The 23,039-nt window shown below is 40.9% G+C and overlaps 1 protein-coding gene and 1 long non-coding RNA gene across 2 annotated transcripts in view; one reads left to right on the plus strand and one right to left on the minus strand.

The window, feature by feature from the left end:
• The window catches only part of SHQ1 (SHQ1, H/ACA ribonucleoprotein assembly factor), a 1,172,872-nt gene that overhangs the window by 313,845 nt on the left and 835,988 nt on the right, over positions 1-23,039 (minus strand). The gene's annotated exons all lie outside the window — the stretch shown is intronic.
• Positions 5,859-23,039, plus strand: part of LOC128078629 (uncharacterized) — a 99,371-nt gene continuing 82,190 nt past the window's right edge. The window contains exons 1-2 of the long non-coding RNA XR_008205738.1: positions 5,859-6,005; positions 13,643-13,863. This is a non-coding gene — a long non-coding RNA (uncharacterized LOC128078629). The remainder of the gene's footprint in view (positions 6,006-13,642; positions 13,864-23,039) is intronic.

The raw sequence follows: 23,039 nt of genomic DNA on the forward strand, positions 1-23,039 counted from the left end.
TGTACCTATTGAACACAACTTATTTATTGCCATTCCTTTTGAAGAAAAGTTTGTGGTTTTTTTGTTTTTTGTTTTTTGTTTTTTGCATTAAAGATAGTTTTTACCAACTGTGTGTTTTATAGAAAGTTCTGGTGTTTCAGAAAAAGGAAAAAACATTTTAAGCAAGTAAGGAACAGGATTTCGTGTCACAAATTTTCTTTCATTTTACCATTTCTCCTTTTCCACCCCTATACATTCATGGCCTTTTCCATTTTCCTACCTGCTATGGGGTAGTTCAGTTTTGTGAAGCATACCATAAAAGCATAATTTATTTATAAAAGGAGCTATGAAATAATCTGAAGTACTTAATTATCTCAAACAGCTGCTGATTCCATACAGCAGTATTGAGGACATGAAGGGAATTGCTTGGTCAGTGTTATGGATAAAAGACATGCTTATGTATTGATGTATCACATCGACTTGAAGTTGGTGCTTTAAAGCTTGTCCCTTCAGCACTTGGTTGTGCTGTGTTCTTCAGCTTTTTAATGGCTGCACAGTGTTGTGCCAGCAGCACCCAGGATGCTGGGATAGTTTCAACTACTGATGGTGAGAATAAATTCCTGGGCCTTGGAAACCATCACCTAGTGATTTTATGGCAACAACTGTCTATCCTTCATTCTGCCATTGCTTTTAATTCAGCTCTTCCCTGTCAGCTAATCAGAGCCAGCATAAAGTGTTCTCCCTGATACAAAGGACAATGGGAATTGCATTTCAAGGGTGAGCTTCCCTAGCAAAATGTTGAGTCTCTCAAGGAGCTTTGCTGTTGCAGTGTATGGTCTGTATGTCCTGCTATAGTCACACTGGGATAATTCCCCTTTGCTTCAGTGGGAGCTGAGCTAGCCCTTAGATTATATATGCACTCTTGTTTTCAGGTAGGTGATTATGTTACAGAATTCCATATTTTCCTAGTTTCGATCTTTTTAGGTTGGAAATGAACACAAACTTCAACAGAAATTTTGTCATACTTCCCTCTCCGTCATTTAGAGATTTTCAGGGATGCTTTAGAGGCAATGCTGACGTGGGCAACTTTGCTGCAGCCTGGGGGATGTTTTTAAAGGTAGTTATCCTTTATGTGTAAATACAGGGGAGAGAAGTTCTGTAATTTTATGGCATGGTTCTTGATTTGTATCACTGTTAGCTAAGGGCACAGGCTCATTGGCTCACACTGTGTTGTCTCACTGCTGTTACAGCTTGTGTGGCCATGTATTGCATGTTGGCCTGGGCACCTCTCCTGCTGCTGGCTGATAGCACTTGCCATCTGGAAAACTGACTTGTCATGGTAGTTGGAATCGCTCTGTCCCTGGCTGAAACAGTGCTGGCAGTGCAGGCTGCAATCTCCTGCGGATCTTCCCCCCAGCATGAGGAACATGCTGGGTTGTGCACGGCTTCTGTCCTGGTTCCTGGAAATCTGTCTGGCTTTAAGTTTTGTATGAATATCTGAATTGGGATCTTCAGTATTTGTGCATCTCCAGTACAGATGCAACATTCCCAAAATGGGAGAAAATGAACAGTGTTACAGAAACAGTATTTTCTGTGTTTAGAAGCGAGATGGCAGCTGCATGGATTTTAAAGCCCAGAGGCCCTAGGCATGTTCAGGATTCAGAGTTAACTCAGCACCGGTTAAGGGATAGAGTTAAAGATCCTCCTTTAGCAATGAGATTGGAGATGAAGCCCTACATCAGTCTCAGTTTCTGGTCATCCAGTCTGTGCCATAACCACTGGAGACATTGCTGCTCAGCTCTGGGTAAGTTAATTCAATTGGTTACAGTCAGCATATTTCTTAAAAGTAGCAAAAGGTTAAACCAGAAAGTGTTGGGAGATCATCAAAGCTGATTCTAAAGGAAAGAGAGAAGTCTAAATGCAGGGGGGGTCGATGAGAACTTGTGAAATGGAGCCAAGGTTTCCCAAGGGAGGGAGGGGAGCCTACTTCCCACGTGCTTTCTTGCACAGCTGCTGGTGTGGAAACTGCCAGTTAGCTTCAGTGAGCATTGAATCCTGCTCATTAGGCTGGGCCATGCACCCAGAGAGGCACTGCTCCACCTCTAACACTCTTACAACTCCTGTGATTAGTCAGTGTAATTAGAAAGTCTGGATTCACTGGAAGAAAACTGCTTCGGTCTATGCTCTGGTATGGATTAAGCTGAAAATCAAAATCCCATCGTGTTTTGACTAATTGCTGTTGAAGCTTTTCAGCAAAATGTCAAAACTTGAAGTGAGGCCACATCAGAAAATTGAAGTACAGTAAGTACATGGCTGGTATTAAAAAAAAAAAGCAAAAAAGCAAAAAACAAATGGGTAGATCTAAGGGAAAAGAAATTACTAAGTACAGTTGCTTGGGTTCTGTAAAATGAAATTTAAGTTCAGTATATTAAAACACATGTGGTCTGTATTTGAAAACATTCTGTGTAAAGGCCTCAGAGCAAAAATGGGAAAGATGTAGCTGCAGATAAGCTCTCATAGAGAGCACAGGTCATGGATCAGGCATGAGAAAGAAAATCTTAACTCAGGATCGAGTGTAGTGAGTGAATATTCTGTTATTAACTTTGGTAGGTTTCAGAGCATATTTCTCCAAACTGTTGGAGTAAGGGCTCCTATCAGCCTGAGTGGACTTCAGTTCAGGACTGTGCCAAGCAAGAGAGGCAATTACAGTGCTTGGATTCTACTAACTCAGAGGGCACTGGAAATTACAAAGCTGACTGAAGAGGTACCAGCAGAAGGTACCATAGCAACATTTTTTGCTTTTATTAGTGAGACTGAAGATAAATCAGTGATTATTGTCTGCTATAGAATAAAGCACCACTGCCCCAGATAATAGTTTGCCTAAGAAAACAATAATTTTTCAATTTTCATCTCAGAAAAAGCAAGGGCCCTGCACTTTTACTCGAATTTCATGTGCGCTGCCGGCAGTGGCCTTTAGAAATGATTTCATTGTGTGATTTCTGAAAGAGAGATATTGAACAGGACGTTAAGCTTCAGGTCTTGACACACTAGAGGAGAGTTTGAGGCCTTGCTTGAGTGAAGGAGGGCAAGATGTGTCGCCCTGACTTTTGAGAAGGTTGCATCTTACACCACACCTGAGGTGTCCTACTATTGTACTTCAGTGCAACTTTTGCACAGCTGGATGCAAACTAAAGTCATTATCTGCAATGCATGCACGTAGGAAATTTTGTTCCTCTGTGCAATTCTGCTGCATTAGTTGAGATAGCTTGCAATAAACGTTGGGAAGATGGCATTACAGTCAGTTAACTCTAATGTTTCAGTGCATCTAAATTGACCGTGACATAATACTACCTTGGAGCACAAATGAGCAAGCAGAAGTTCACCAGTGATGATTACATCAAAAGCAGTCTCCTGTTTTTCTAAGCTGTGGCCTAAGCCATTTCTTAAAAGTACTGAGACAATTGCTAATCTTAATGTCCTTCACCAGGGATCAGAAGCCTGGGGACATCATTTCTTTGCTACTTTGCAAATCAGTCAGAAATCTTCAGTTTTGATTGCTGCCTTGAGTGGTGAGAGTGTGCTTTCTTGGTATTACCAGTCTGTGTAGATGGCATCAGTGGTACATGTCCTAAAACAGTCCTGTGATTTTGAGTGTCATCTCTGCAGGTGGTATTTTCAAAGCTAATCAGGAGCCTAAAAAGGCAGAAAGCATATTTCAAACACACATATCCTTCTTTGGTACCAGGTGGGACATACATATGTAGACAAGAGCCATATAAAACTCGGAAGACGTGAAGAATGTTTTGAGTCTGGCTGTCGTTTGTGCAGTAATACAGATAGATCATCCTGCTGAGACCAGCAAATGTGCTTTGTGGAGCTGTGGGTGAGGAAAAGTTTACTCTGATGTCTTGTAACTTGTTGAAGACTGATGAAACATAGCTCTAGGTGTAACCCAACTAACAGTTCAATGTGATACAATTGGAATGAATTATCCTGTGATTGACTGTCTGCCGGGGAAAGGAAAGGCCTTTCAGACAGACCTATTTGCAGAATGCCAGGCCCTAGGGATCCTTTCTGTTAGCCCTTTGTTCACAGTCCTCTTCTCCAGTATCTGCCATGACGGCTGGCATTTTTTATTCTTCCACTTTACACCTGCTTTGTGTTAACAGCCAGAAGAGAATTTGTCATATCATTGCATTTCTGATACACCCAAGGTAGGATGCTGATCAGTCCCGCATGGGTGGCTGGCTCGTCAGGGAATACAGTTCGTGCACATACCTGGTTGCTGAAAGCAAGTTGAAATCATCAAATTGCAGGTAGATTAAGGAATCTTATAGCATTCCCTTGCTGAAAGCAGTAAAGTGGTCCATTAGCAAACATGGTTGGGTTATTTCAATGGGCTACTTTCAAATTCTGAATTCCTCCTCGTTTCATAATTTGAGGAAGAAAGAGCACTTCAGGTACCACTCAGGACCTTCACTGAGACATAAGTCAGGAGATGGGCACCCATGTAAAACCCATTTGTACCGTTTATTATTTCCTAAGGAAGAGATTCCCAAACAGGAACAAATCCTGGCTGCTTAATTGTTTCATTCCTGGAAAGAAATATGTCTTTCTTTTAAGTCCATTCAGTCTGACTTTTGAAATAAGAGCTAACCCTGCTCGTGCTGGTAGAGGTGAACATAGTATCTGTAAATGAAAAAACTTCAATTCTGTATGCAGTATTTCTATGCTGTATCAGTATCACTGTTTCTCACAAAGGAAGCATTGTCCATAGATGACTGAAAAGCATATCAGGAAATGTAACAGTAAGGGAAGGACTCTGTTCAACTATTATTTAAAAAAACGCAGCACAGTTTCCATCTGATGTGAATTACGTTGTACACTTTATACATTTTTTGTTCCAAACTAACAGCACTGAAATGTTTGATTATAGCAGATGCTTATCTTATTTTTTCCACGTGCACAATAGTCTCCAATTTACTGAAGGAAACCTGGAAGAGCTTAAAGATTTTTAAGAAAGGGAGCAAGTAGTGTTCATGAAATGCCTTCTGCTCAGTAGATCAGACAAAGAATGCCAAGATTCCAGCCTAATTCTTAGGAATAATCTATCAGCCTGCCTTGTAGGTGATTTCTCTTTAGGCAATTGAAAATGGGAATGGTGGGTGAGAGCAGCAAGAGTGGGAAGCTGCTGTAGCACAACACAGAACAGGTATATGGAGGTTCTCCTTCGGGCATAGCAGTGAGCCTTGAATTGTGCTGCTGGATTGAAGTCACAGCTGAGTATTTTACAGCATCGTTTAAATTACATCAGTGACGTTCACCTGGTCTCAATGTGTTTACCAAGCTTAAGTGAATACTCATTCAAATCTGTGGGTAAGTCTTTGCAAGTGGTGGGCTTGTTAAATTGGTTTGTTGCTGTACATGTACTACATACACGTGCTGGCACAAAGAAAGAAGTTAAGGTGTTCAAAATCCTGAACGCTTTAACCTGATAAGAATCCAAATATTTAAGCAATTTCTTCTGAGTTGGAAAAAAAAAATAATAATTGAACTTAGAACATTTTTTCATAGAATAAAAAAGTCTAAAAGCAGTGAGCTGAGCTGCCCTGAGGCTTCCAAAGAGACAAATCCTGATGTTGTGTGTCTGGTGTTACCTCTGCACAAAGCTCCAGGGGTGCACAGGAGTATCCCTGAAATTATCCCCCAAAAAAGACATGGTGAGTAACCAGCAGCAAGCCTGCCTGATGCTGGGGACATGGCCTTGGAGCCCACAGCCTGCAGCACAGCTGTGTCAAGCAGGCGGGGTTGGGCTGGTAACGTGCAGCAGGTGCTGGTCCTCCTGCAGCTGGAGGTGATGAGTATGAAGAGGGCTGGCCTCCACATAGGGCAGCTTCAGCCTGAGCTGTGGCACAGTTTTTGTGCCCTGTTTGAGGGCTGTAGAAGTTTGATTTTTGCTTTTGTCTCCAGCATGGCAGGATATGGTTTGTTTCTTGATGCTAGCCTCATCTCCGTCCTCTGAGTGGGTGAGTACAAGGCTTTTGTGTGCGCTGTGAGTCAGGCTGCCTTGGGATGGTGTGTTGATGCGTGTGTGAGAATTAGCAATGTCTTTGTGTTGAGAGGAAAAAGAACAAAATCCTCAAAGACTTCAAGTGTTAATTCCTCTACAAGCCTAGCTTTGATTCCACTTGTGCAGAATGTGTTCTCACAGACCTAGGAGTGAGAGAGAAGCTTACTAATTAATGTTTAAAAATACCTCTACAACTGCTCTGAAATTGCTCTTTCAGTGCAGAATAACTGAATAATTCCAGGTCTTGATATGTGAAGGTCTTTAAGCTCTAGCAGTAATTCCAATAGGAACTCTTTCTTTTCTTCCAGGGGCATTTAAAGGGGAAGTTTTTGGAACAGGTTTGAAATCTGTTTGCTCTTGGTCTTCAGCCAGTGCAGTTTTTGTAGGGGAAAATAGTTATTCTGTTCAGCAAACACAAATGCTTTTCTCTGGGGAAAATGGCAATAATTTTCTGCTCTGAACTGGTGTGTCTGAGTCTGAGCACTAAACATCATCAGTGAATGTTGAATATCTAATCTGTATAAAAGCATAACTGCCAGTTTTCTGCCCAGGTGGATGGTGATGTAAATGGAAATGATTGATCCAGAAAGCGGGAGGGATATATTTGAAATAATTTGAGCCTTAATGCTGCAAAATGGCTCCTTCCTTGTACTGCAGGGCTTTTTGATAGTATGCAAGCTGTGATGGGTCAGGCTGTAAGACCACATGTATGGGCACAATGCCTACTGAAGCACCTAGCAAGGGAGAAGCTTAGTCTCTGCTGAGGAGTTCTTGTACAGATTAAGAGCATATATTTACCATTATATTCTGTCGGTCCTGAGCTGATTAAGCTTGGCAAAAATTTTATAAGGCTGATGAAAGTTCAGTGTCCAACAAATGTATCTTTCTTGGAACGGCATGCAGAACTCTTGCTAATTCTCTTTGTATCATATCTGAGGGGAATGTGAAGAACTGCATCTGGAAATCTACAGAGGGTATATCCTTCAGTATGTGCATGGCCCTGCTGGTACTTAACAGATTTGATCATTACAAAGATAAGCAGTGCAAGGACTGCTTCCAACTCTCAGCTGAGAAGCAAGAATTGTGGCATGCAAAGGTCAGAGTGTGCAAGTGTGTTAAAATTAGACACGTCTGTCCAGATCTGATAAAGCATTTGGATGCTTTTACTAATTTTTGCATGCTTTAGTGTGAATGCTTTAAGTATTCTATCACTTATAGTGTGGAGCTGGTACCTTGCTGCTGCTGTAGCAAAAACCAAGAGTGTTATAAACAACAAAATTTCTGCTACAATTTCTTGTGGCTAACATCACCATAAAGTTGGAAAATGTAAATCAGAAATAAAATACCAAGAAACCTTTTGAAATTGAAATGTCATGAGGTTTTTCTTGTTAGCTGTGCTCTGCTGCTAACAAGATGGCCATTCCTATTTTTAGCCTAATCAGTGAGGCTGAGACCATCAGGGTGATCAGAGAACTCAGGTGTGCCTTGCATGCAGGGGAGGCAGCTAGCAGAGGGCATATGCTGGAATTCTGGAGGAGCATGAAGTTTGGAAGATTTCTGGCATGTGTTTAAGCTCGTTGTGCTGTGTCCTATGTAAGAACAGAGCAATGAAAACTTACCTGCTCAAATACTGCAAATCTCAGGAGCTTCTTGGCATTGCAGCTGTTACTTGGTTATTTCCTCCCCTTGGCTCTATGGTGGTGAACTTTTGTCATACAGCCCCTGGTGTGGAGCAGTGGGGAGTGATGCATGTGGTGTCCTCACAGCAGGATCCTGCTGCTTGGCAGTGTACCTCACAGTAAGAGGTTATGCAGAGACTACTAAGGATGGAGGAGAGCTGGGTTCTGCTGTGTTCCCAACATTGCCATGCTTACTGAGGTGTATGCAGATCCCCCCTTCCACTTTAGAGCCAGGCTGGATGCCTGGTAAGCAGTAGCATTTTCTCCAGACTTCTCTCACTGAATACACTCTTCAAGGGCTGCTACTTTCCTTGCACCTGTTGCATTTTATGTGCTGCTCTTCCCTTTGCTTCACTCCCCTTTTAGTACAAGAATTGTCTTAGTGCTGGAGGAGTTAACTGCAGCATTGTGCAGCTGCCAGGCAGCTGGTTGCTTGTCTTTTTGTTAAAAGAGGAGACAGGATTGTAAACATTCATCTCAGAGGTATGATTATGCCCAGACCACAGTAGCTGCAGAAATCTTCCTACAGTGTACTTTGGCAGGACTAGGTTGATTAATGAAGCGAGAAGCAAGAGGAGGAAAACTTTGGGAAACTACTCTGCTGTTCTGAAATACCTAATCTAAATTAGTATTCTAGTGTAAGTTGTCTGCCTTAAATTTGGACTCGGGGGAGAAAATATGCTGATACGTATGGGTTGTCTGATTTTCTTTCTGAGCTCAGCAAGACTCTGTGCCAGTGAAGGGCAGCAGGAAGCCTTGAGCAGAAAAACTAGAAGCTTAATGTTTCTAGCTGTTGAATGAAGTAATTGGGCCATTAAGGAAATGACCACAGGACAAGAGTATCAGCATCTTGAAAGCCCTTCAAGTTATCCACTGCTGTCAGTGCTTAAGAAGTGCTGTGTTGATGTAATGAGCGCTTGAACTCACAACTTCTTAACGTATTTAAGGCAAACAAGACCACCCTGAGTAGCTGTAGCTTTGCTTTCAAAAGAAGTTATGATTACTGAAATACTGTCACGTGCTTTGAATCACTCAGTTCTGTGGCCAAGGTATTGCAGCCTTTCTACAGAGCCATTAATTTTAGTGGCTAGGCCTCAAATGTTCTTTCCCATTTTTAGGCAGTTTGGCAGCGGAGCCGAGCATAAACATATCTGTGCGTATTTTCCTACTGCAATCAGTGTCCTGGTACTTTCAATGTAAATACTCTGAGATCCTACATCTGATAGTGGCCATGAGGCTGGTAAAGTACTGTGGAGTTGAAGGTGTTCCTGTCTCTGCACTGCTCCATCTGCCGTCCCTGCTAGCTCTGCTGGCTGACATGGCCCTGCAGCTGCATGGTCTGAGCACTTTACCTGGAAAAAAAGAAGTATTTTTTTTCTTTGCCACGTGCCAAAGCGTGTGGGAATATGACGAAAACTAATCACAAGTTGAAAAGCTTGGTGTATAAAAGTCCTTAATGCTGTCAGCGTGCTGATGTTAGAGACCTCGCTGTGTGCTGGGTTAACTTTTCTCAAGTGGCTGAAAAAGGCAAAATACAAATGCTGCTTTCTTGAAAGTGGATACAACGTTTTAAAAGGTGTTTCAAGTTAAATGCACACAACTTAAGCCACCTGAAATATTGATTTTCAATTTCTTCCACCTGGAGGTAAGGGATAATGAGAGGCTACACCAGCACTGTGTGATTAACTGGCAGTAGATGTAAAATATCTCAAGAAAAGGTCAGTCATTCTGCAAAAGCTTTGTAATGAAATGCCATCTATGTGGAAACACCAGCTGCACTTGAATTCCAAAGTTTGGAGTAACTTTGTCATTTGAAAATGTTTGCTACTATGATGATGCATGTGAATTGTGCTTTCATGAGCCCTCATATTCTGCAGTTCAGAGCTCTGTGTTGTGGATTTTGTTGTCAATCTGCTCAAATTCATTTTGTGCTCTCCAGCATTAACGTTTTCTTGCTAATATTTTCTAAACCACATCCAGCTCAGCCTGTGGAAAATAAAGCAATTGTTTAAATTGATGGTTTTGAACAAGATAAATCAGTACGTCGTGTTTGCAACCTCTTCTCATTCAGAAACTTTGCTTTTTGTTCCACGCCCCCTCGGAGTGCGACTGTAGGGCATAGATTGGAAATATGCAAGAAAACGATGCCACCTGCAGGCGCTGGGCTGAGGGTGTGCTGCTCACCAGGGGCGGCTCCGGAAAAGCTTCTGAACTGTCTCACGTTGATTTGCAGGTGATGAAGATACTTGTGCACGCATACTTCTTGTATTTCAGCAGTGAATGTTAGAGATCGTTCTTCAAGAACGTCTGTGTTCATCTCAAGGGTGTAAGTGGAAATGACTCGGATGAAGCAGGCTCAGTGGTTTAAAACTTCCCTTCTTGTTGCCTTCACAGAAATAAGGGCGTGCAGCCCTAGCAGTTTCTGAGGACCCCTGCGGGCCAAAATTCAGGTGCTTTGGTGTATTGTTTTAGGTGTTAGCTGGTACTCATCTCATAATAATTGATGTATGACAGTACAGAGTTCTATTTCCACTGAGGTTGGACTAGTTCAGAAAATCTGTTCAGGTTTTTGACTGCTTATTAATGTGATTTTAGTTGTGTATGACTGTGCTCAACTCAAACGTCTCAGGTTGCATAAACAGTGCAGTAGCATTGCCAGAAGCAAAGCTGCTTTTGAGTTTGGGAGTACCTACAAATAAACCTTGAAAACAATGAGAAAGCATTGGATGGGAAATGATTTAAGGGGAACAAAACAAAGTAATGGAAGACATGAATGTGTTGCTAATTACCTGCCATTCTGATTTCTGAAGTAATTTTTCATCCATGAACTATGTGGTCAAATGTAGCAGCAAACCAAGAAGGTATGTTCTAGCTTGTAGGCATGTTAAATACTGGGAATTGATGTTATGTCATTGCTGCTACAGGTTTCCTGTTTAGAATCATTGTGCTGTAGCTTGAGGAGAGCTGCTGAAGCTGGATTGTTCATCATAAATCGTAATTGCACCAAGATGATCTTCACTAGCTCTGCAGACTTATTTCCACTTGAAATTGGTAGAAGAAAGACTATGAACAATTATCTGATATTAATTACATCAAAGTCTTTGAGTTCTCCTAGTTCTTAAAATCTTTCCTTTCAAGTTTGTTTAGGTGTTCAGGCACAGTGGGCTGAAAACTCTTAGCAAGTACACAAAATTCAGTCCCTGATCCCTGATGCAAAGTAGTTGTGCAATACCAACTTTAGTGAAAGGGGAGCAGTCCACAGCTACAGTTTCATTGGGTAATGATGCTGTGAGGATGGAAAGGAGATGTGGTTTTAATATGGCATGGTTACCTTTAGCACACTTAAGGTTTGAGCTCTAATGTTGCAGAAAGCATTTTTGATGGGTAGTTACTATTCCAAATTAGGCTGGAAAGTAAAGGAATCCTTGTAAAGCTGCAGTCCAAAACTTGTGTCAGGTGGAGAAGCTATGAGTTTGAGTTTCCTTTGGGTTTTGCACCTTAAGGCTCATTCTGCAGTGACAGGGACTGAGTCTCACAGTGCTCAGGACATTAGTTTCATTTGCTTTCATTTCTCAATGCCTATTTTCATGAATTCAAGCAGCATGTAGTATATTCATGACTTTACTTTTCCCTATGCTCACTGGAATCCAGGCAAAGAATTCCAGGTTAATGGAAGGGAGCAGACCAATGCACAACATGATTGTATATGAGCCTTATTTTCACAGGAATCCTGGCAAAGGAAATTGGAGTACTCAGATACAAATGCATATATCCTGTGCATTGCTCCTATTTGATTTAACACCCCAGTGTCTGTGGGACCACAGATAGAATTTTTCCTCTGAGGGTAACGTAAATAGTAGCACCCATGCTCTTATAGCAGGGCCATAATATGTGAAATTTATTGTAAGTGCTAAAATACAAGAAAAATGGATGTTTTGACTGAAAGCTATACTCTGCACGGCCCCTGGAGGGCACCAACAGCCAACATTACATTTTTTCACTTGCCTTGCAGTTATTACTGACTGTCATAGAGTGCTATGAAGATGGCAAATACATCCCCCGCTTATAGGTTAAATGGAACGTGCTTCACCTCGCGTAATTTGGAAATTCAAAAGACCAATTTCTGAGTGTAATTGAAAACCACTACATTTCAGGCTTATTCATTGAATCAGTATTTCGTGTTAGAATCCAAATTCATCTTTCTACCTTTAATCAAAATAACGAGGGTGTAGTTATATTTACTCAGCCTTTTGACAATCAAGTTCAGTGTATCTGCATATGATTAAGTACACACACACAGCCACAAAAGGTTAGCAAGGGCATGACTCAAGTCATGAGGGAAATCCATCTCGTAAGGCTGAAAATCTGAACTGACAGTTCAACACTCAGCCTAATGCCTGAGTCCCTCTGGAAGGGAGAAGTAAAAAGGAAAGGAGAAAAGGCAAAATGACCAGCCTGACATAAGAGCCCTGTCAGTTTGTATGTACTTCCCTCTGGATTTTATTTTTTTTTTTCGATTTAGCCTGGAGTCCTCTTGCTTTAAAGTTGCATTAATGCAACTTTCCTGAATTGCTTCCAGCACCTGTCAAAAAGTGACGTGGCATCCAAATGCATTTGTAGTGCACTTCTGAGCTGCTGTATTCTGTGTGGACCAGTCAGCTGGAAACATATATTTGAAGTGTGCGCATGGAAATGTTTATCTGGAGCACACCCCACTCTGCACCACAGGCATCTGATGGGGTGGTTAAGATGGGTGCTAACACCCTTAATTCTCTGGGATGGTGGTGGGTTTGAGGAGCTCACCTCTATGAAGAGAAGTAAAAGGGGCAGATTGGCTGGTTAGTATCATCCACTTGGGCATTATAGTAATGAGGATCAGATGCCTTCATTGAAGCTCAAATCTAATTCTAGTGTTATTTATGGGATGTCCTATCTGGCCTATGTTATACAGGAGATCAGTGTGAAGGACCTCATTGTTTGCTGTGATACTACAAAAGCAATTTGGCGCAAGGACACGTTTGTGAGAAGAAGCTATTCTGCTTGATGGTGTTTTTGCAAGAAGCTGAATAAGTCTGGATGCCCAGCAGTGTGCTGCTGTTTTCCAGCACTTCACTGATTGGGTTTTCTGTAGCCTCAAACTGGCAGCTGTGTGCCCTCTAGCTGGGAGCATGGTGGATACATGGGCACTCTGGTTTTCCCTGTAGGCTGATCTGCAGGGAAGCAGATATGGCTTGTCCTTTCATTCAGCTGGCATTGGCCTTTGCTGAATACAAGACGTTCAGGGGAATTTTAATTCTTTCTGGGGATGGAAGGAATAAAAAGTTTGTCAGTAGGAATGCTTGATGGTCAAACACAGCTTAACTTCAGTGGGCTTATGGCCTCAAGTAGTGACTTACAATCCAAGTGAGCTGATATTCTTTCATTGCCAGTGAGGCTAGGCTGTGTTTCCTTGCACTTGTTGGCCATGCTTGTAGACAGCTGGTGCACAGGAACTGCTTAAGCTGTGCCCACTTGATTTGTGTGCGAGTGTGAGGTCACATACAGAGGTACTCCTCAAAGGCAGTGGTGTTAATTACTCACTGTTCCCACATCCAGGGATTCTCTGAGTTGGGGCTGTAGGTTCGTGTTTAGGTTGCCTGTCTCTGCTTCCCAGTTAAATCAGGCTTGCCAGCTGTCTTGTCCAAACAGGCAAGAGTCAATTTTCTGGTAAGCTTCTGTTTTGTGCTCTATCAAGGAATCAATGGCTCATGCTCCGTTACCTGAAACTTGTGTTTTCATTTATGCTTCTGCAAGGTATGAGTGAATATTGTTTTACATGTCTCTGAGTATAAACATGATTATGTAACACCCTAAAGAAGAGTGGTGTACTTCTTTGGCTGCTGTGCTAACTGTTCTCTCTGTTGTTCCTTTACAGGTCCGTGCTGGTTTTTCTCTGCGTCTGTCCGTGTTGCATTGGTGGTGTCAGTAAACACAAGCTGGAAATGGCATACAGATTGCTTTAATTTGCACCAAGGGCATCTTTGCCTCTATGAACAAGAAAGCATTTTTGAAAACATCCTTCATCTACTAAATTGAGTGCTCCTAGTTTCCAGTTCTACAGTATGTTGTCAGCAGGATCAGAGCTGGGCCTACAAGGTGAGTGTGAACAAATTTAGAATGTATTCATCAGACTAACATGCGTTGTTTGTTCCGTAACTCTAATTGGACTGTGGATTTAACACTTCAAGTGGTAACGTCCTTCAACTGTTGAAGGAACATGGCAGCCGTTGGGTGGTATTTGCTGGTTCTTCTGTCATGGCTGTGGGTAGTGAATCTTTCTCAAAAGAAATCAGTGACTTTCATGTGTGACAAGAAAAGGGTAAAACTTGCTCGGGCAATCCCACAAGCACTCTTCATTCTGCTTTTAACTTGTAGGGACTAAGCAGTGTCATCTGTCCCTAGTCCATTCCCTGAACTCTAACTGTGCTCAGCATAAACTAAAGAGAGAAGAGATTCTGTCCTGTACCCTTTTCTTGAAAGGCTGGCCACTGAGCTTGCTGAGTGAAGTCCTCCCTTGAGTTGCTGAGGAGTTCTGTTCAGGATTATGTTCTGAGTAAGCTTTTTAGTGACAGACTGGATTAATTCCAAGGAAGCCCCTTTATTCTGTTGCCTAGTTAATAATGTATCTCTTCTCTTTAAAATACACATTGATTTTTTTTTTTTATTATTATTTATTTTTAACTGCTAGCTGAAGTAGCCTCAAAAACACTGTTTCAGTCCATGAGCTGCATAATAGATGTTTTATTGCTCTGAAAATCCTAACTAGACCGAAACTTCTTATATGTGAGTTTGCATTATCATTCTAAAGGACTTAGATGGTTATTTTGTGACATTTTTCTTCTTGGAGAGATTGGATAGAGAACACAAAGTGCAGTATCCCAGCAAGTTAAGCGAACTAGCAGAGGTAATAACCTTCTTCTTTCCCTTTCTGGAAGGGATTTATAACCAGGATGAAACTTGCAGCAGTACATTGAGGTTGTAAAGCTGCTATCCAACATTACCTCATCCTTAAACAGCTGTTAACAAACAGGCTGCTCTGGAAAGCAGTTTACGTGACTGTTCCCTTCTGTTGAGTAATGCAGGGTAAAGTAAGGTTTTACACTAGGATTTGGGAGAAAATGTCATCTAACGCTGTCACTGTACAGCATTGGCCAATCCTTTTCACTGTGCAGTTTCTCATAACGAGGTAAGAAATGAGATTTTTAACGTGAACTTTTGCCATTATAAATTCAGCTGATCATTTTAATAGCTACTGGCACCTTGTTTTGCAACACCTTTATTTTAGAGAGAAGAAAAACAGGTTATTGTAGAGTTTGAATAGTTGTGAAGTGTCAGGTCTTTGTTGATTCATTTCTGTCAGCATAGGCGATTGAGTTGGTGAGTCCTAAAGGAAGCATCCCAGTAAGAGTTTTCTCTTGTTTGTTGTTCGTTTGTATTTATTATTGTTATTTCATAATGAAGCTTCAGGAGTTAGCTGTAAACTGGTGAGCAAAGCCACGTGCCACTAATGACGAAGTCCTCTGAGGGGTCTAAAACTTGGGCTATGATGAGATCAAAATACACATCTTGTAACATGAACAAGAATTGTTTTGATTAAAGCTGAGGCTTTAAATTAATTTGCGTGGGATCTAGATGAACCTGTGTGATCAAAGCAGATTGCATTGTAAACAGCTTCAGTGTGATGCTGAGGGAACAGAGCTCATGTCACAGGCTGAGACTGACCTCCAGCAGAAGTGTGCAGGCTGTGATGCAGGTGGTTTATCTTCTACAGAGTTCATGACTGAAGAGCAGCTTGCAGACAACTCAGTTAAGTTATATTTTTGATGGGGTTAGAGCTAGTATAGAGACAACTGCATGCTACACGAGATAGACATTTCATGCAGTGTAGTACACATCTGGTGTGAGAGGACTGCTTTGGCTGAATATGAAGTGTCTGTCATAAGTCAGTTGTAGCCACAATTAATAAGTAACTGTAAGGCCCTTCTCTTCCTAGAGCCCGAAAGATTTGTTAACATAGTTCTAATTGCAGATTTTCAGAAGTGTGGGTGTTCATTATATACAGACAAGAGTAACTAGGAGTATAGCTACCTTAAGATCACTGCCAGCTTCTCTAGCAGAAATGATTGCCACAAGTGGAAACTTTATTGAAAAGATATTCAGTCTTCTTACGGCCACGAACTAGATTTTAGACTGGAGATTCTGTTTATCAGTAAGGATTGTGGAAGTCTTCTGTTTGTATTGAAGGTAGAATTAACTGAATCAGATATTAATCAGAACTGGTTTGGGAGCCTTCTCAGTAAATGACTTGGAGAAGCTGGATGCAAGATCTCTTCCAAAATGCTGTCTAAATCTTTTGTTTTTCCCAGAGATCAACCAGTGTAGGCATCAAGCTATGTTAGATCTGTAACACCTCTGCAAAAACAAAGCCTTTCTAGTAGGCAATTTGAAATATTTGAAGATCTCTATGTTTCAAGGATGATTTTGACAAAAAAAAATTTGTTCAGAAATGTCCCTTAGTATATTTGCAATACAGCTAATCTACCACTCTTCAGAACTGGCTTGCAAACCAAATAATAATTACTCTAAATTCTATGCATGTTTTCGCAGCTGCATGAAGATGACAGTTGCTGCAGCAGGGAAACAAATAGCTCTGTGGTACCTGAAAATGACAGTTATCTTGCATCAATTGTGAGTTCCTAGAGAACCTTGGAAACAACATTTCACATTATCAAATCCAGTTCCAGACTTTGTGGGCAACCACATAACAGAATTGTGGTAGAATAATCTGAAAAGGTGTTGGAGAGGTCGTGTAACACATCCATCAGCCCCAAGGCAGGATCAACTGTATATTAATCCTGACGGATATTTTTTTCAATCTGTTCTGAGAGATCTCCTATGGTGGAGAAGCTCTCAGATAATCAATTCTGCCTCCTCATCCCTGACATTGGAAAGACTTTCTTAATGTTTGCCCTAAATATTCCTCTTTGTAATTAGTCAGGAAAACTGAGTAACTTATCTGTCCCAGGTATGGATAAAAGATTGTGTTTCACTCCTTGCATGTGAAGATGTTGCAGCCCCCCAGTGAGCCTCCTTCTCTTTAGGGTATGCAGCTCTAATGTTGTTAATCTTCTTTCATGTCATGTTTGGTGAATCTCTCATTAGCCTGGTTGCACTCCTGCTGCACTCCCTGGTTAGTTTGTATTTCTCTTGATCCAGAATATCTTTCTCACTTATCTAAAACAGAACTCATGACTCACCTTTGATTCAGTAACAGTTAAAAGCATTTAGTATTTACTATTTTACTTAATTTCCATAATAATAATTCTTTTACTTTCTTTTTTTTTTTTCCCCTGCAATTGGGAGATTAGTATTCTGTAATAACAAAAGTAATGCAGAATATCAGTTAGGAGGCAGGTGTATGAATGCACTGCAATGGGTGTTCTAGAGCCAGCTTCAAAAGTACTCATCTTAGTGTTTTTCCTCAGTGATTTGGATCCAAGCTGCTTTGTCTCTGACCTTTTTTTAACTGACATTTACCTTCCTCCCTTCCCATTGGTAAGCACCTTTTCCTGTTTGTCTTGTGAATACCCAGTGTGTCTAGTAATGATTGCTATTTTTTTGTGTGTGTTTCAATTCTTTATAACAAGTTCATATCTCACAGCTGGTGTGCAGTGCTCCCTGGCTCTGAAGATGCTCGGTCCTCATTTGCACACACTCTGACATGACAGCCTGTTTCATGACAAATGCCATGTATCGCTGATGGTGCCACGTGAAGCTTCTGTGGTGTCTTTTCTTCCTCCTTCAATTAAAGCTTTCATCTTAGTTACTGCCTTTTGTTTCTTTTGAACTCATCAGGAGAGGAAATGTCAAATAGTATTTGAAATTGCAGTCTTGGCTAAGACAAAACATAAAAATGTGAGGTAGTAATCACATTAGATCAGCATTCAAAAGCTGGTAAGTAGGCTGGCCAAATAATTTGCCCTCATTTCCAAGCAACAACTTAAGATCCTATGGAACCAGATATTGCACTAAGCAGCTTTGAGAAAGCCAGGCTCAATTAATCAAGGTGGGACAATATAAAGCTGCAATGGTAGAACCTGGAACAATTTGTTAGTCACTCACAGCTGAGGAATGCAGATACCCTGCTAGAGATATAACTGACAATGATAAAATGTCAGTAAAAATTTGAGATTAAAGAAGACCATTTGATCCCTTAAAACCAATCCAGAAGTTTCCACTCACCCTCTGGCTCTCACCAGGCAAGTAACACCATAAGGCTGCTCTGAGCATGGTAACAAACTGGAGATCTTTAACACCAAAGTAGAAAAAAAAATTGGAAGTGCCAGAGGGGAAGAAAGAAATATGAAGCACTTGCTGATGTCTTGAGCTACTGAATTAGCAGCAAATTTTCTAGCTAAAAAGTCTGGCTGGTGCTAGGAAACGAGTTGCTTTCCCAACTTCAAAGTACCCATCAGGCAGTCCAGCAAGGATAATTCCTTCCATGAGCGGTCAGTTTAGCTCTCATGTGTGTGAGTGAGACATTCTAAGTGGATCCCTGAAAGATTATTTCTTTTTTTTTTTTTTTTTTGTCTTGCATTTGAGTTTCTGAGCACTGAACATTCTGGGTTTAAGGTGAGAAAATACATTTTGGGAAGGTTTTTATGGAAATTGCTTCTGTGACAGGGCCAGAAATGAACCTTTCTGTGCTGCAATTGCAGAAGGAAATGACCACCTGAGTTACAGCTGAATGAAATTTACCTTATTACCTAAGCTATGGTTATTTTCTCAGCAACTTTGTTCTTCAGGATGTGTGCCTGGAGCTTCTAGAGAAGGTTGTCACTTTTGAGTGTGACTTGATCTTTCTCAGCAAATTTCCTCTCATCGTTGTGCTTGTGTAAAGGAGGTGCTACAAAGCAGTCAAGGCAGAGAAACTTCATAAGGAGATATTGGGCTCAGTCTTACACTTGCAAAGTGTGCTGCATCTGTATCACCTCTGATTAGAATGCATGCATGGGGCTGAAGGTGCTGAAGCTGTAACATTTAGCCAGTTTTTGTAAGGCTCTGGAGCTTCTGAATTTGCCAAGCTGGCTTTCTGAAGAGTTTGGTGTTCAGTGATGGTCTGCATACCATACTAAATTCAGCAGCATGTTTTTTCCATGTTGGAACGGAACTGCAGTCGTTCCTGAGGTCTTTGGCTTGTTTCAATTATTTAGTTTTACAAAAATATTTTACAAATCTTCTCTCTTTCGTACTACGTTTCTTGCCAAACTTTGATTTAAACCACAAAGATGGATCTTTCCTTTATATATCTGCAAAGTTGGATTTACTTCTTTGACCCATTTGAGGATGATTGAAAGCTAATCTGTCTCCTTTTTATTGGCTTTTGGTACAGCATGTATTTCTTTGTTTCCCTTTTTCATTCTGTGTTGTCTTGTGGAAATATGTAACTTCACTTCAAGCAGTAAAGAATTATGCTTCTCCAGTAAGAACGAATTGACAACAACCTGTAGTCCAATCCAAGAGAAGTTTTATGCCTTTAATTAGCTTCTTGGACTGTATTCATGCATGATTCAGATAAAATGAACTATGAGCAGTAATAAAAGAATTGTTCTCACCTCTGACCTTGTAGAGAAAAATGCTGTAACCAGAAAGGTTTTTTTGGCCCAACATCAGTGACAACTAGTTGAATTCCTCTCTTTGGAGCTGACTTTTTACCATATAAAGCATATAGATTGCTCTGATTGCTGTTAACGTCTTGTTCAAGGGTGGAATTTGGCTTGTGGTCTGTTAACTCCAGAGAATGATATTTTAAGTAATATTGCATTCTGCTTTAAAATGGTGCTAATCCATTTTCAAATACATGTTTCCAGCTTCTGCACGGGTTGATTATTTTTATTAATGCACTGAAAGGTATAAATTGTTGAGGGTTTTTTTGTTATACTACCACGTCAAAGCTAGAATTGCTATTTATTGAGGCTGTTAGAGTTTACTGAGGTTATTGCTCAAGTGGCTGATGCTCTGATCATCCATAGCATTATACTGGGCAAGAAGAACTTCACCCTATGTATATTTTGTTCCTAAAGAGCTGAATGAGCATGAGAGTTACATCCAGGGATATTGATTGATCCTAGCACTGGTTTTGATAGAAGCTGCTGACTCACTGCAGCAACCCAAGATTGATCTCCACGTCCTTCGTTCTGGTGGTTGACACCTCTTTGCATCCCTGACCCTTTGCAGCAGAGCTGGCTCTTCAGACACGGTGCCACACATAGTGCTGCTGTTCACAAAGGGTTTGCAGAGCTGCAGATGGGGAATACTAATAAAATCTGCACATTTATTACTTTCAGTAATTAAATTTACCACGATGTTTTGCTCCATTTTTTTATTCAGTGTATTCAGCAACTGTCTGTATTTTAATGGCTTCTACTACGTCAGAGTATAAATGTCTACTTTAGTCATTTCTCTGCTAGTGCTCAGGGATGAAATACCTCAGTGGTGCGCAGGGGCAGCTTCAGGCACCCCATAGGGGTTATGTGCTGTACAGAGTTTAGAGCAGTGTTCCCTCTTGCTTACAGGAGTGTGCTTTTGCAAACAGAAGTGCTACCCTGGTGGCATCCTTGCTGTGAAAGAAGAAAAAGAAGGGCCTTGGTAGGGTAGCTTAAAATAACCACAAATCTGTCTTAGCTTCTGTGGCAGAGTCAGGCTGTGGAAGGGCCACGTGTGGCGTGAAGTCAGGTTCCGTTCTGCTAAATTCCTGGGTAGAGCAACAGAGTGCAAAGCTAATAGTATTTTATTTTAATTTTATTGCCAAATGTACAGAACTGCATTAAAAACAATAGAATCACAGTGTAGAACAAGTGATGCTAAATTTAACTGCTGTTGAACCTGCCAGTTAGCGATATCAAAAGATCTGTGCTTTGCAGTGGTTTGGACATGGTCATTGAGCTCTATAGTCTGTATTTTTGGGTTGAAAGCATTGGATGCGTATTTTCATTGATGTGTCTACTCATTCTTTAGACATATTTTCTTCTGGTGCTCTTGAAATTCAGTAATGCAGCTCTGAGGCTAAATAAATGTGCTTTTTCAAAAAATATGGGCTCAGTAATTGCAATTTAATAATATTTATTTACTGCTTCCATGTTATTTATGAAACTGTCTATTTTGTTGCATTAGTTACAGTTCTAGTTACGTACAGAACTGCACTTCAGTAATCCTCTACCCAGGCAGCCCACTTACGAAAACACAGAATCAACAAAAAGCTCCCATTGAAAAAGCCACCTGTTTAAAACAGGCATATTGATGTAGAAGGTTGCAATGTAGAATAATGATGTAGAATAGCTTCATGACATAACTGTGAAGAGCTGAAAAATAGTTCAGAACCTGGATGCTTGTTTTCAAATGAAAAGTTGGGCTCTGAAAGCATTCATGACAAAGTTCAGCATCCAGAGTTGGTGCATGAAGAGGGATTTGATTATGGGGAAGTTCCAACTTTGTGAAATGAAAGACTAAGGAAATAAAAATATGATAAAAAAGGAACTGGTCAGAAATGGATGGCAGAACATAAATATTAAAAAATCAAAAGAATGTGTATGAATTAAAACTATGAAGGGTGTTCAGTATCTTACAGGCTGGGGGAAAAAAAAGGCAGTGGCTAACAGAATGATGTTTTGTGCTTCCTGGACCTCACAGTCTCACTATGGAATGGCAGTAATCATCCATATACTTGGTTAGGCCAAGTGTTTGTGTTTGGCCTTCATTCCAACAGATTGCCAATAGGAATGAAAATATTTAGGAAAAAAATTCCCTGATCAAAGGTGTGGTCTGTCCTCAGAATGTCTGTAATTCAGATGGACTGCACTTAGAATGTACACGAGGCATTGGGATCTTTATTTATTGTGGTTTAAGTATTGGCTTTTGTGTTTTTAGTGTGTGTGGTTGTGCATCCATAGATAGTATTTACATTTCTGCCAAGTGGGCTTTGGGGAAAGGGAAGTGGGTTGTGTTCTGGGGACATCAGTTAGGGACCTTAAGGAAAAAAGGAGTTTAATGTGAAATGAGCTGCTTTAAAACAATGGTTACCTCTCTATTTCAATGATGGGTGAAACTAAGTCGTGCCTTGTGTGTTTCCATGGATGTGCCCCGTGGTCAGATCACCAGCATACTGACCTACGTGGGTTGGAACTGCCTTGACTTTTTGATTTGATAAATTAGAAAGCACAGCATTGTAGTAAAAGTTAATACAAATTAAAATAGAAGAAGAATAAATAAAGAAAATGAAAGCAGCCAGATATAGCCAAGCCTTTGATCATAGATTACAAAGATATTTCATTGCATAAAAGTGTAATGATGTCTTTGAAGAGTTTGTAACGCAAAAGTTCATGTACATCACAAAGCATAAAGGGTAGGGGAGGGTAAAGGGTTAAGAAAGCAGAAGATAAGACTTTGTACATCATTAATGAAAAATATCATTCATTGCAGTGAAGACTTTGATTCTCTATTTTACTGTATGTTGGCTTAGCACAGCGTGAGGATTTAAAGACGTAAAGGAGAACAAAGGCACAAATCCACTCTGTGTGTATCACAGAGTATGAGGAAATAGGGTAAATGTTTCCAAAGGGAGAAACAGCCAAGAAGAACCTGTTAAAACACAAGATGCCTGCAAAGTGAACTACAGACCAAACAGCTTAAAATCTGATTGTGCTAAAAGAAAGCAAATGACAGTGATGGTGATGGTTTCTGTTACAAGGCTGTTTTTTCTTTTTTTGTCCCCCCATCAGAAAGCCAAAGGGGGGGCAATTCAGAGTACCATGACCAGCTGGTTTGGGCTGTCACCCCGACTAGTGTTTGACTATGTGTCTGTCAGGAAGATAGGTGCTGGCAGAATGTGTGTTGGAGAGGGGGAGCTCGTGGTCCTTGTTTTTTAGGGCATGCCGAGGTGCTGCACTGTGGTGCAGTGTGAACTGGGCTACATTTGGGAACTGAGGTTGCATCCAGCCCCATTGCCCCCTTGGTACTGCTCCAAGCACTGAGTTTTCCTTATTCCCTCAGCACTGCACAACAAGTTTCTAGATGTAGTTATCTAGCCTTGTTTTTCTTTCTGCTTCTGTTAGGACTGACAGAAGGACTAAAAAAAAAAGTAGGTCTGCCTCCTGCTTTCATTAGTTCAGTATCTTGCAAACGCATTGCTTCGGTTGTCTTAAATGGTGCTACATTTCAGAGGTCATGCTTGGATGATTGCTCAGCGGTGATAATGAGCTTCATGACCCTATGCT

This window comes from Tympanuchus pallidicinctus, unplaced genomic scaffold (genome assembly GCF_026119805.1).
Source record: "Tympanuchus pallidicinctus isolate F22 unplaced genomic scaffold, pur_lepc_1.0 scaffold17, whole genome shotgun sequence".
Classification (NCBI taxonomy): Eukaryota; Metazoa; Chordata; class Aves; order Galliformes; family Phasianidae; genus Tympanuchus; species Tympanuchus pallidicinctus.